The sequence below is a fragment of the Tribolium madens genome, unplaced genomic scaffold (genome assembly GCF_015345945.1).
Source record: "Tribolium madens isolate multiple individuals breed KSU strain unplaced genomic scaffold, Tmad_KSU_1.1 Scaffold_3;HRSCAF=73;Tcas5.2_LG2, whole genome shotgun sequence".
Lineage (NCBI taxonomy): Eukaryota > Metazoa > Arthropoda > Insecta > Coleoptera > Tenebrionidae > Tribolium > Tribolium madens.
This window is the reverse complement of record NW_025401006.1, coordinates 10408198-10422781: the sequence shown is the minus strand read 5'-3', so window position 1 is coordinate 10422781 and position 14584 is coordinate 10408198. Positions and strand designations below refer to the sequence as shown.

The window sequence follows — 14584 nt, the reverse complement described above, 5'->3', positions numbered from 1 at the left end:
TATTAATGAAATTATGTTGCATTTTTTGCATATTATGCAGTGAATTTCCATAGTTCATATTTATGCATCAACTTGTGAATAAATTTGCGGTGTTGAGATCATTTCTGCATTAGCTTTTATATCAGCATAAATTTGGCAGCAAAGAGCCTCACATATTTTAATATTTCTTCTGTATTTAAATAAATTCTTGTCTGACAAAGTAAAAAAGTTGCCATAGAAGCAACTTTTATTACACCTTTAAAAGCTTATAACACAATATAATTATGTAGTTGTGGATATACGTATAATAGAAAAAATAATAATGTAATACGGTTTTTTACCTTAAAAGTCTATTACAAAATGCCATTAGATGATTATTATGAATTACGAATTGACTTAGAAAGTAGTCGAGTACAATACATTTTCTTGCTACAACTTGTATAAATCTTAAAAAAGTGATAATTTATGTCGACAAAACGTGGCTAGGAGAATTCTATTTAATGATTTAATGTAGCGTTAAGCGATTTCTCAAATGTTCAGAACGTTTTTGAGATGATTATGTCGAGTCTGTTACAATTTTCCGTGAAGAATGTTACGAGAAATATGCTCGTACAATATTACGCAGTTCATGACTTCACATAACTTGACAGTTCTGACGGAGATTTTCTTTAAAAACTTTTCAACCTTCTGGATTCGGCTGTCGAACTTTTTATGCACAGGAATATCTGTATTGAATTTTTAAGGGTTGAAATGTGATCAACTTTTTCTCAATTGTTTAGTTAGAGTTTGTGGTTGTGGTTGATCTTTTTTTATTATTTAACGGAATTTGTGTATATATTTTGGATAATGAACAATTATTATTTATTATTCTATTATATTAGCGTATCAAGTCGTCAATATTTAATAATGGTTTTTTATTGTAAGAGCCGTATGCAATACAACGTTTTATCCACAAGCAGACAATTTAGACTTAACTAACATTTTGAAAAAATTTTATTTGACATTTTTAAGCGACGTTTGTTAAACTAATTTTTATTCAGAAGTGGGCAGGGCTCATTACGAGAGGGTTGCTATTCATTTTTCATAAGACCCGTGTGTTTTATTCATATCGTAAGACGTCTCCTAGTAGTGGTATTATGACCTAATATTGACTGGTTGTGGAAAAAATTTTAAATTTATTTTTAAATTTGCAAGTTATGAATATTTTCATGACATACTCGTATTTATGAGCGATATACAGAGTGTTTCAGATCTCGCGCCTCTGAGAAAAATGAGAAGTAAGTTAAATAACCAGAAACATGGAAAAAATGTTAAAAAAATTCTATCTATAAAAATTTTGAAGTTATTGGAGTATTTATCTCTATTGGAAAAATAATTTTACATGTTTTTTTTGCTGTTAGCTATTAGAAGAGGAAACAAAGAAGTGTTATCCTGAATTGTGACTATATTTAACGTTTTTTGTGGCTTTTTACTGTCAAAGTTTTTGTACCTTTAGCGAATAGTTATGAAAACACACATTCAAGATTATCGTTAATATTAATAGACATAAAATAAGGTGAAATGTCAAAAAATAAATGTTAAAATTTTTTGACAGAGAGAATTCTTGAAACATTTTTTTATGTTTTTGGTATCGTGCCATTTTTCTCTGGGGTGCGAGTTCTGAAACACCTGTAGATAAAATTGTTTGTTTTACTATTTTTTAGCAACCTGTTTAATTCGTATTATATTGATTATTATGAACGATGTTTAATTAAACTAAAATATCGAAGCGTATTTTAATTGGATCAATGTTTATTTACGAATATATTTTTAATTAAATATTTTCTATTAAAAATAATGTAGTAATTTGTTATTAATTTACTGAAACATTGCAAAAAGGTTTGCAATACTCGGATACCTGGATTAACTTAATATTTCAAACAAAGTACAAATGAAATAAAAATTATGGTGGATGCGCCGGGTTAATATTAAATTGTTGATTTTACGAAGTATTTTTCTTTTCTAAATAACTGGGTTTTCTTTTAGGGTTTAATTGGTTTTTCTAGAGCATAAAAATTAATCTTGTGTCTGGACGTTTGAGAGGATATAGCACTTAGTATCTACTCTACTCTTGAAGCCCTTGTTTTATTTTTATACTAGGAAATAAAATAAAAAACTAGTGTTATTGAAAAAAACCGTGTTTGGATGTGTCAGTTCGTTTAAGCCGAATTGAATTGTTTGTAGAGGCTTGTAATAAAACTATTGCCGATGTTGAGTAGGTTATAAAACATTCCGGTGTATAAATAAGGGCCCGTAATTCAGGTCGTCGCTTAGTTCATCGAATTTGCACCAACCAATAGGAAGTTGATAGAGCAGGTACGACTATAAATTCGAATTTATATCGAAGCAATTTTTATCCTGTCGGTTTCATTTTTACTGCTCTTGTACTTTATTAAATTTGTCGTTAAACTTCATGCAAGTCGATAAAAAGTGACCTTTATGCCGGGTTTTACTTAAACGTGACTTTACTGATTCAGCGTTTTAATAAAACATTAAGAAGGGGAAAGAAAAATTAACAGCTTAGCAGATGCGGTCATTATGAAAACGCGACAGTAAAAAATGAGCTTTGGAATTAGAAAATGTTTCAGAAGAATTAATAAAAAATGTATGTTGCTTTTGCGGCTGGAAATAAATATGGATTTAGGAGGAAAGAACTAGAATTGCAACTGTTTAATTTCTTAGAGATTTTGTACCTTATTCTTTATTAAGTCATTTAAACATAGAGTTTTTTCTTTTTTTAGAATTGTTCCAGTATTTGTATCTTTTGTACGTGACTGTGATTACAGAAAGTGAGACAATTGGGTAATAAACTGTGCTGGTTGTTTTACGTCTGGGAATTGCTGTGTGAATTTTACAAACAGTCTTTGTTGGAAAAAGTGCTTAGAGTATTACTCTTTTCTTTAGATAAATGTGACACGAAGAAAATAGCACGCAGCACTGCCTTTTATTGATGTTTTTAGTTTAAATTTTTAATGTACTTCTGTCACAAAATTGCAGCAGTCTTTATTTAATAGTAAGGACAAAGACTAACTTTGCAGAGGATATATTTATATTTCACATTTATTTGAAAAAATAAACATTCTTAAATCGTTATTTTTTGATAAATATTAAAAGCTGGAACATTCAAAATTTGCTCATTGAATTGTCACCATTGTCACTCAAAATAAAAATTGTCAGCAATCTAAAAATTACTGTTGAAGCTCTCTGAACATAAGGAGATGCTAAATCAATTGTGTTATTTATAAAACCCTTGTAAATGTAGACATCATTAAAATACTGAACTTTAACTTTTATAACCGTATTTGTAAAAAGCCAAAACCTGATGTTAACTTCTGATTTTTTGATTTGTCCTTTGTAATGTTTGTCCCAGTTTTTTATATCCACCACATTGACTAGTTGGTTTAAATTAAAGATAGGAAAAATTGTATGTTCAAAAGTGACACAGAAATGAATGGAGCATACTTGCAAAATAAATCTGAAAAAACAAATTGCATAGCAGTGCTGCAATTTAACAAATCATGCTCATGTACACTTACACACAATATTTCAAATATGAAGCTTTAAATTGCAAAATGGACATCTAATAGATGTTACAGCTTTTGTAAAATTCTGATATATACTTCTTTAATGCCTGCAATTTTTCATGATGTCGAAGACACTTAATAAATTATAATAGTTGTCTGAAATACGACTTGTGGAAGAGCCCCGTTTGTTAAACCCACATCTAAGTATTATTTTCGTGAAAACTTAGTTTGAAACAATTATTGAAAACACTTTAATATGTAATTTTGTGTTTTTTTTTGTTAATTTATTATTATGGGTAAATAATTAATAATACCAATAATTAATCCTTTGATGAGAATTAATCGCAGGGGACATTGTTTTCACATTTTTTAAGCGTGGATTTAATATGTCTCATGTAAATTTGATTTTACTTTTTGCTCAACGCTTGACTTTAATAAATGGACAAAAGTGGATATTGTCGAGAACAAATGAGAAAACAATTATTTATAGTTTTTGTCACTTTGTGGGTAAACAAAGACGTAACGCCATTTTCTGTTCTGTTTAATATTCGCGACGATGTTTATATGGCCGTCGGAAATTTGGGTTTTCGGATTGACCTCGATCTGAAATTTTCTCTGCAAATATTGTTTTAAAGTGTGAAGGCTGTTTTACGAAGAAAAAAAATTATTTTGTCGATTGGTCTATTTTACTAATAAATATGTCAATCCTAAAATTACTGTTAGTAATAGAAAAATAGGAAATATTTAAATGAACTTTTTTTCTAAAACCATGTTTTAATTAGATTACTTACTAGAATAATTTTTTAGATGTGAGTGAGTTTTCAAGTCTGCTTTAGAAATCAACACGTAGCACTTTTCTTGAATAATAATTATTTGTAACGTATTTATTTTATGGTCTACTGTAAAGTTTAAATTTATTTACCCGCTATGAAAACTTTTTCCAGACATTTTAAAAAATATAACATTGCTTTCTGAGGCAACATCAGTTCTAAAATCAACAGTTGCAGAAAAGATGCAAATTTTATTGTGCTGTATTTAGTTACAAAATGTTTTTATTACAATTCAAATTTTAATTTTAATTAAAACAAATGGAAAAACTACAATATTAAGGGCCAATTTCATAATAGGCACTTTAAAGTTAATGTTGGTTTAGAATGTGCTGATTACTATGGACTTGTTGACAAAAATTTGACATCTAAACCAACATTAATTTTAAAGTCCCTTTAAATCGATTATGAAACTGGCCCTTAGTATTGATTTCCAAGAGGATACATTTCTGAAGTTAGTAGTACAGAGTACCAAACAAAGTGTCTTTCTACTAGTATAATTCGATAAAATTTATCATTTAAATGAAATATTTAAAATTGTGATCAAGTCTAGGAAAAGACCTAATAAAGGGCTAAAGAGCTTTAACTTCTGTCAATTTCCTGCAAAGCCCCCGTTTCGAATAACGTTTCGAAACTTATTTTTGGTAAAAAGCACACAGCACATACGTAATACGTTACGATAGAAGCTTCGGTTTGATTTGATATACAACTTCTAAAGAATGGTAATATATGTGTTCAAGTTGAGCTCTTCTTCGACCTTCGTCTCATCCTTGGCCATTAAAAATAATGAGGCCTCTCTTCCTCCAAACACGTAGGTGCTGTATTACGTCCCGGCGCATCTGTTCTTCTGATGCTGATGACGGCGGTGGCGGTGGCGGCGTCGACGGCGCAGGACCAAGGCGGATTGAGAGCATGCCGATGTCGGTGTCAGTCAGTGCTCTCGAAACCGCGACGGGCGAAAATCACCGGCTGACGTCTTCGCGAACACACCACGTGTCCCCGATAAGGGGCCCCATATCATCGTGCACGTGCACCAGTGATCCTATACAAGCTTTGTGGGGATTCACCCAGCATGTACGTTGGTATATCTGTTTGATATTTCATTATAATGTTTGCGTACCCCTATAATTCCCGCTTGATTGCGGTTTATCAATGGGGTCGTCTTTCAGCCGCCGACAGCTTTTTACATTCATTGCGAGTTGATATCTGTTAAGTGACATCGCCGCGATCGAGATAAACCCTCCATTCAAAATTGTAATCCACGAATGATGACTGAATTTCAAAGCACACAATTGTGGTTTCTCCATATAATTTTACATGAATATTTGAATCAATAAAATATGGTACTGAAATACAATCAACGAGTTTCTTATTTAGCACTTTTCGGGGAGTTTTTCAAATATTTATTCAGAATTCTTATGAACCGTATGTAAAGATATGCCAATATAACACATGTACTTGTTTTTATAGTAGTAGTTCTTAATTTACAAGTAACCTTACGTATAGAGGATGTTAGACAATTTTATTTTTAAGTAAATGAGAACACTTAAAGGTAAAATAAAACTGCTGTTGAAGGTCTTTTGTGACTTACACATATATTCGTACTTCGTATCAAACATTTATTGTTGATATATTATATTTTTCGGTGGATGCGCCAGAACTCGCGTCTCAGAGAAAATTGCCATGTAAAGTAAAATACTAGGAACATGGAAAATATGTTAAAAAAATTCTATCTATAAAAATTTTGAACTTATGAGAGTTTAAATTTTACATTTTGACTCTATTTACAGCTACATTAAAAAAATGGGAAATGAAATTTTTCCAAATGTAAATTCGGTTTTAATTGTCAATTGTCAACTTGAGAATACTCATTAAATTTATACCAATTTGTGTAATGCCCCATTTAAGTGAAGTAGAGAAAGCCAGAATTGTCGTTCACCTGGAAAATGAATTTAGCGACAGAATTTAGAGTGCCATCAAAATATTTTAACAAATTTTTAATAAAACACGTTCACACCATGGTAAAAAAAAACCTCTAAAATTTTTTGAATGTAGCTGTATTTCTGTTGGAAAAATAATTTTCTAAGTTGTTTTGCTACAGGCTATTAGAAGGAAGCTGTATTCTAAATTGCAACTTTGTTTAATGTTATTTGTGGCTTTTATTGGCAAAATTTTTGTACCTTTACTAAATAATTATAAAAAATTGTCAAATGTCAAAAAATAAATGTCAAAATTTTTTGACAGAATTTTTTAAACATTTTTTCCATGTTCTTGGTTCCTTATCTTACTTGAAATTTTTCTCTGGGACGCGAGTTCTGATAAATCCTGTATAAGAGTAACATTGCTTTAAACTCTGCTTCTTTTATACTATTAAGTTTTTATTTTACTTAGTGTTTTGATTATATAAAATTTTCACGGGCGAGGCTTCAGCTTCACTGACCTCGTCCTTTTACTTTTTTACAGAGGAATAATGTGGCGCAAGGGTGCCGAAACATGTCTCAACTTGACTAAATAAAAATTTATTGATTTGTGGAGTTGACTTAATGTTACTGACTCTGTTTAGAACTATAAAACATCCTCTTTGGGAAGAAAATGGATCGAGTTCTACGATAATTTTTTTATTAAATATTACGTCTAAATAAAAACTTGGACAAGAGTGCTTTGCTCTGCTCACGAACGTTACGTATTGTAATTATTACACCAACTTGAAAACCTAACTTTGAAATGAAGTTGGCAACATTGAAAATGACAAGTGTCAAGTCTTACATCTTTTATCTCTACAATATTTAATGTTATGTCAATTTATTTTTAAATTTTAGAAATCTAATTGAAGGCTTGATACTTGAATAGTGACTTCGTGCTTCACAGAAACAGCATCTTTATACAGTATAACAAAAAACAGACGAACTATACAGCGACGAATCGAAACAATTTGTTGTTACTATCCTTACGTATATAATCTATCTTACTTCCTTCTATAATGTTTATATGTATATCTATTACTCTCCAACTCATAACAGAAGCAATGCGGCTTAAAATTATTATTATACGGTATGTATTTACATTATAGAGAGTGGACATACTCTTGATAAACCTGGTGTGCATAACTAAAGGCATCACTCAGGTCTTTAGTTGTAGATAAAAGAAAATAATCTAAAAAAAAATTGATTGATTGGATGGAAAACGCATCACCTCAACTCTTTGAACTCAATAGTATCGATGTGACCGCTTAGTTTTTGTAATACAGTTTTGTTTTTATTTAATAATTAGATTACCTTCATATTGCTTTGATGTTTCAAAAGAATAAATTGGACTAAATAGAACAGCTTTTTGTTTGAACGATGTTGAAATAACATGGCTTTTAGAAAATCCGATTACATTTAAGCAAAGTACAGGATTGTAACCGTTGTACCTTTATTTTTTCTTTATTTGTTGAAAGTATTATTGGGTATTATGTATAAATCTTCCTATTAACGTATTATCTGTATTTTTTTTAGTCTATTAGTGATTTATAATTCATAAATTCTAACACAGCAAAAAAAACACACTTTTAGAGAAAATTGAAGTAGAAAAGAAAAAAAATTGACAGGCGAGAACAATTTGATTTTCTACTCTTCTGTGATTTTACAATCTTATAGATGGCCGGACTTGTGATGTGATATCTAAAGGGTTACTTGTTTTTGTTCGCACTTTATTATTGCTACGCAAACCGTTCAGTTTTAAATTAAAGCTTTTTTCTATTTTACAATTTTTTCAATTAAATCTTTACCTGATTTGTGACAAAATGTATAAACAGGCGTTTTACATCTATTATTCTATTAATACAAAAACATTAGGTCACTGTTGACATTTCTTCTAGTGGTAAACCGAGTAAGTTTCCTAATAACCTAAGGCTCCGTTTGCGGCTGTTACACTCGTAATTTTAGTGTAATATTCTGAATAATTAACTTGTATTGGAATGCCAAAATGTGATAAATTATGAATCGATAGCCCAACTTGTGTTTATTTAGTAAGCAATTTCTGGGCCGGTGCGATATATTTAATCAACTGGTAAAGGTTCCCACCTTGGAGGAAACTATTTGTTACAATAATAAATTTGAACCGAGTCCTAAAATCAATACAGTTGTAAAACGATTTATATCCCAATCTTGCATCGTGAAGATTCACTCTAGGCGAGAAAATAGGCCGCAGAAATAAGTGGCTTTTTTTTCTTTTTCAGCAAATGTTGGAAGACCCTTAATGGAAGGTTTTCCACAAAAGTATTTCCAGTTGTTGTTACAATAAACAGTCTGTTCTTGACGCACATGATGTGAATGAAATGACACGTTTTGCATGTTTCCATATGTGGTAATTTGAGGAAAAACTTTTCTGTTGCTGTTTTTCCAATTACCTAATGTTGGAATTTTGTAAATGGAACCGTCAACGGATTGAAGCGACATATGTTTTTGTCGGTATGAACGGAATTAGCATATTGTTGGAGCTATTTGTTCTGTGATCTCTAGATTCAGTTCGAAAGGAACATCTTATTCAAAATTAATTTAGAACGTACTTATTATGTCAATAATGAGTTATTTGCAGGGTGTTAGTCTTGTTTCTTCACAATTTAGGATTAGCTATTTACATCTAACAATGAACGCAATCCTCCGGAATTCTTGTGTTTATCTTACTCCATTATAAAACAAGTTTGATTGATATGGTTACTTGCAAACAAAGGCAGCATTATTTTAGAAACACATTCGGTTTAGCTAAATCAAATAATGAAACGAAAATAAATTTACTTAATTAAATATACAAAAAAACTTTATTCTTAGAGGTCAGGTCGTAAAAGTTAAGTATCGTAAAAATAAAACTCCAAGAGAAATTATTTTACGCCAACGTGGAGTAGGTACATTTTTTTTATTCTTTGTACAGAAGGCAATAAAATTGTAACAATAGGAGTTGGAGTAATTGAAGAATCTATAAAACTGCAGACTTTGTAGGTAAATGCACCTAAAACATTCGGTTTTGCTGATGTATCATAAAAATTATTGGAAGTAACGTGTTGACTATGTTTCAACATGTCACAATTAAGCGAAGAATACAAGGTGATTCTTTTAGGGCCTATATTAGAAACTTCTAATGCAGATAGAAATTTGAAATTTTGTACACAACCCAAATCAACCAGTCTGAGTTCAACTAAATTATTTTCAAAATGGCTGAACTTCCGGAACTACGAGAAATTGGCGCCAACTTTGAAATTTTAAATGGTAACCAATTATTTTTATTGCATTTTTGAATTCTCCTCTCCTAACTGAGTAGTTGTTAGTACTTATCTATCATAGTTTTTGACATATGTCAATTTTTTGCTCAAAATTTTCATTTGCAGAGGTTTATTAAAAACATCACAGCTCTTGAACCGTTTGCAATAAGTAAATAATTTTTCTTGCATTTGATAACCAAAGGTTCGAAGAGTTTCCTAAAATTTTCAAAATTGTCAACTGTCAAATTGCAAAGCTTATATGATTTTTTGACAATGATATGTAACAAACAGCTATAACTCAGTTTTTTCAAATAAAATGACCCCATTTTCTCAACGGCAATCGAAAGTACATCGATTTGTAGAAGGACTTTTATCAACATGTTCTATATCCATCTCTTACAGTTTCTGAAATAATCACGAAAAACGTGGTTTTGTTTTTTATTTTTATAGTAAATCACGTAGCCTTTGGAAAATGATCAAAACGAATTAAAGATTTATTAGTCTACACAACACCCATCCGGAATTACAAAGAATTGAGGCGGCATTTAATAATCTTCAACCAAATGAACTAATGGAAGCCACTCAAATCAGTTCACCATCGAGTTTTGGACTGTTTGAAAATGGTAAACATATCGAACATCTGTATTAATTATAACTATATCTTATTGTATTTTTCCAAAGCCTACGTGATTAACTATAAAAATAAAAACATTAACATGTTTTTTGTGATTATTTCAAAAACTATAAGAGATAGGTATAGGATAAGTTGATAAAAGTCCTTCTACAAATTGATGTAGTTTTGATTGCCGTTGAGAAAATAGAGTCATTTCATTTGAAAAAACTGAGTTAAAGCTGTTTGTTAATGATCATTTTCAAAAAATCATACTAGCCTTGCAATTTGACAGTCAACAATTTTGAAAATTCTAGAAAACTTTTCGAACCTTTGGTTTTAGAATGCAACAAAAAATATTCACTTATCGCAAAGGGTTCAAGAGCTGTGATGTTTTGAATGAACCCCTGCAAGTGAAAATTTTGACCAAAAAATTGACATATGTCAAAAACTATGACAGTTAAGTACTAACAACAAGGTACATTTTACTTAGTTTAAAGAGGAGAATTCAAAAATGCAATAAAAATAAGTGGGTACCATTTAAAATTTCAAAGTTGGCGCCAATTTCTCGTAGTTCCGGAAGTTCAGCCATTTTGAAAATAATTTAGTTGAACTCAGACTGGTTGATTTGGGTTGTGTACAACATTTCAAATTCCTATCTGCATTAGAAGTTAAAAAGTTTCTAATGTAGGCCCTAAAAGAATCACCTTGTATATAAAAGACACAAATATTGCGAAAAAGTTGCTTTCTTTATTTCAATTTTTCCTAAAATATATTGATTTTTTAATATTAATGCATCTCATTTATAATGTGGCTGGAAAAATTATAGGTAAACATTGATAACATTAATAATTTAAATGATTTTACATAAAATACATCAAACTTATAACAAATCTAAGAAGTTAGCGAACAGAAATCAAAATTTTAATAATCGATCGTGGAAACTATTTAGCGTATTTGCAAGTATCTCTTTGACTGGAACTCTTATTCTATTTTTTGGTTGTTTTACTTACATTAGATTACCAAGTACGGTTGATTTAAAGAAATCCTAAAGAAAATAATCGTTGGGTGCAAATTTCGAAGACCATAGTATCCTCATATAACTTATGCAACTATGAAAATAGTTAGTCCTATTTTGCTTCATAAAACGAAATTGCTGTAATTTTTAGATAATGGATGGTTGAACTTGTTAGACGGTTTTATGACAAGCTATGAAAATAGTCAATACTTTTAGTCGCATTTGAATTCGGATTATCAATAAATTTTCTGTGTCGTAATAAAAGCTAATGGTTCATACACCCAATTTAAAAGAATTGAAAAATGATATAAATGGAACAAAATATTTTGAAGTACGTGTCTTTTTGAACTTGAAAAAGTTGAAATAGGCAGAGAATCGTTTCAATCGATTGTGTTTATGAATGCTTAATTAAAAGTTGATGTTTGCGGTTTTTTCTGTTTTTACCTCTATTGAAGTCATTTAATAGGATGATAGTTGGAACTGAAATTTTACAATTGATAGGATTTGAAATGCATCAATTTTTGTTGTGTAATTAATAAAAAGTATTTCATTTGTGTTCGCGTCAAGAGGAAAATAACCCAAAATTTTTTTCCCGTATTTCACCATTCACAAAGTTGCAGGAAAGTCTATTGAATTTAAATGGTAATTTTATTCAATGCATTGATAGTCATAAAATAAGAGAACGGGATCTCTTCAACTATAAATGTCTACAAACCGCAATTTTAATGTTTTTGGGAAATCACCGAGTCGATGGTTGGGTAAGTGTTTCTTTATCCAATTGAAAAATGCACAAAATGCTAACTTGAATATTGTCAATGTTAAACCTAGTATAGATTTTTCATGATGATAATCGTCAAACAATTTTACGATGTTTTAGAAATGAAATCGAATTGTCGCCTTGTTCGTATGATAATTCCGTTAGTAACATTTTCAGGAAACTTCCTTTGTGTAAGTGAACCTAACTAAGTTAACCCATCATCAAAACTGACATGACGTCCCACATTATAGAATCGATAGTGTCACCAGAGGCGTGAGTGACATAATTTTTCACCAGCAATTGACACCTGCATATAGAAATAGTAACGAGAATTTTAACTCGTTAGGAAGAAAATACAATGACAGAAAAGAAACATAATTACAGAGGTCGATATTGTATACGTGGTCTTCAATCATCCTGACATCATTATACTATGTAGTTAATGCTTTAAGCAAGCTGTTTTAATGTTGCCAATAATGGAGTGTCTTTTATTTATTTTTGTCCTGTTAAATTGTTTTGTCTTGTTTTCGAATAGTATTGATAAAATCGTCAACAAACAAGAATGTTTTTGTCACCGCATTTGTTAAAAGGGGATACTTATTAAATTAAACAAAATATATTTACGAGATAATAGTGTTACAGCTAGTCATTGTCATTGTGGTTGCGACTACTGAAAAATCCAATGAAAAAAAATTTTAATTCTTGGTTTAGTGTCAATTTTATTGTATTGTCCACCAAATAAGAAAAAAATTATTCTTTCAAGCAAAATATCCCGACGAATCTTTTGAATAAATTAATATGAATGTTTCTAAATACATTTCGCGTTACTTTGGAGTTTTCAACATCTCTGAATTTAGAATGGCTTTGATTTGATTTTCAATGTTTTATAAACAGATTAAATGTCTCTTGCCGAGGCATCCCACTTTTAAAAATCGATTCGCTTTGTATTCTTTACAAAAAAGATTAAAGTCGACTTATTCATTGCTTAACAAAGTTTAAGTATTTTGAAAAATATCAAGTGTTTTTGTTGGTTTCGCTTCGATAAATAAGCTTTGATGCTTTAATAATTTGCATTTTTATTTTTAAACAAACAAGAAAATGAGAAAATTGCGAATTTCTTTTCTTTATTTGTTCTCTTGAATGTCTGTTTTTCAAATTCAATTGGGAAAAGAAATAATTTGTTTTTATTTTTGGAATGTTTTCGGGGCAATGGAATTATATAATGAGAGTTGAATCTCAGTGGGGTTACGTTTCCATTATCTGCATCTAAAATCGGTTTAAATTCCCCAGAATTGATACAGTTTTAATTTTTCCAGGTCGACAAGATTTCCTTCGTTATCGAAGTTCATTAGTTTATTATCAACCATTACGTTTTGGGCAGCATTTGCTTTTCAAAGGTCGGTGAATCATTCAGTATCAAACACAATTGATGCAAATTCTTTGACTAATTGCCATCAGAGCCATTAATTCAATCTGTGGGCCGTTTACCTCTAAATCTGTAAATGGATAATTTTCCACTTGGCATCCTTTAATGTTCAAAGTGTCAAAGTCGTTTCCTTGCATTTCAGGTCTAGTTGCTTTTAACTTGTGTAATGAGAATACCAATAACGGATTTATCTTTCTATGTGTCCAGATAGAGGGCTTATTAAGCCTGGGGGATACCTTTTGAGTTTAACTAAAGAACACTGGGCTATAAAATATGTGGACGAGATAAACAAAACTACGGTTTAATTAAACTAGTTTGGGGTAAATAACGTTTACGAGGGCGGTTAATTGACGCAAGTAACATCGATTACGTACACCCAAATCCATCGAAAGCTCTAATTTTATACAGATTTTTTCTCTTGGCATCGATGCTGTCTGCGTCTTTAAAAAATTAATTACCGAATCTGCTGAATTGAAAATGTAAAGACTTGAAGCTTTCCAAGTTTCGAGCGAAATCTAAATTGGAAATTCGAATGGATTATTTGAATGTCATGGTTAATCGGATATTTTTAAGTAATTTCCTAATTTATTGCTTAATGAAGACACCCACCGAACAGATGTGGTTTTAATGTAGGTTAATGATATAGTTGCTGGACTTAATAAAGCTAGTGGGTGAAATGCCATGCATTTGGCTACAGTGATATTTTATCCAAAAGTTTTCGGTAAATGCTTGAAATGTTGTTTGGTTTTCAAAATTTGCTCTAATGCTCTGGCAAACTTTTATAAGTAGTTGGAAAGACGTGAAGAAATATATAGAATAATTTTATAGAATAGTTTTGCAGCCGAAGATCACGAAAAATTTACAACGTAACTTTAATCTATATACCAGGTGAATAAAAAGTATGGAACCAAACGTTTTTTGCTTAAACTATTTATTTTTTGTTAAAACTAATTGATGAGTGATAAAGTACTATAAAAATGTGATGATTTAACAAGAATAAAATTTTTCGAAATTTCCTTTTGTTTTTGAGTTCTACAAAAAAAAATATTTTTTTAAATGGCAACCCACTATAAAATTATTTTTCTCATAAAAGATATACTCTAAGGATTACAACTATCTGCTTTATATTTAATTTTTTCAAAAAAAATTTTTCACATAAATTGCA

The 14584-nt window shown here is 30.3% G+C and overlaps 1 protein-coding gene across 6 annotated transcripts in view; it reads left to right on the top strand.

Annotated features, from left to right (window-relative positions):
• Positions 1 to 14584, top strand: part of LOC123007130 (eye-specific diacylglycerol kinase) — a 91177-nt gene that overhangs the window by 9451 nt on the left and 67142 nt on the right. For 3 of the 6 annotated variants that reach the window (XM_044402203.1, XM_044402205.1, XM_044402201.1), the window contains exon 1: positions 5303 to 5443. The exons of the other annotated variants lie outside the window; for them this stretch is intronic. The gene's annotated coding sequence lies outside the window, so the exon portion shown is untranslated. Of the gene's footprint in view, positions 1 to 5302; positions 5444 to 14584 lie in introns of those variants that run through there. 6 annotated transcript variants of the gene reach the window in all.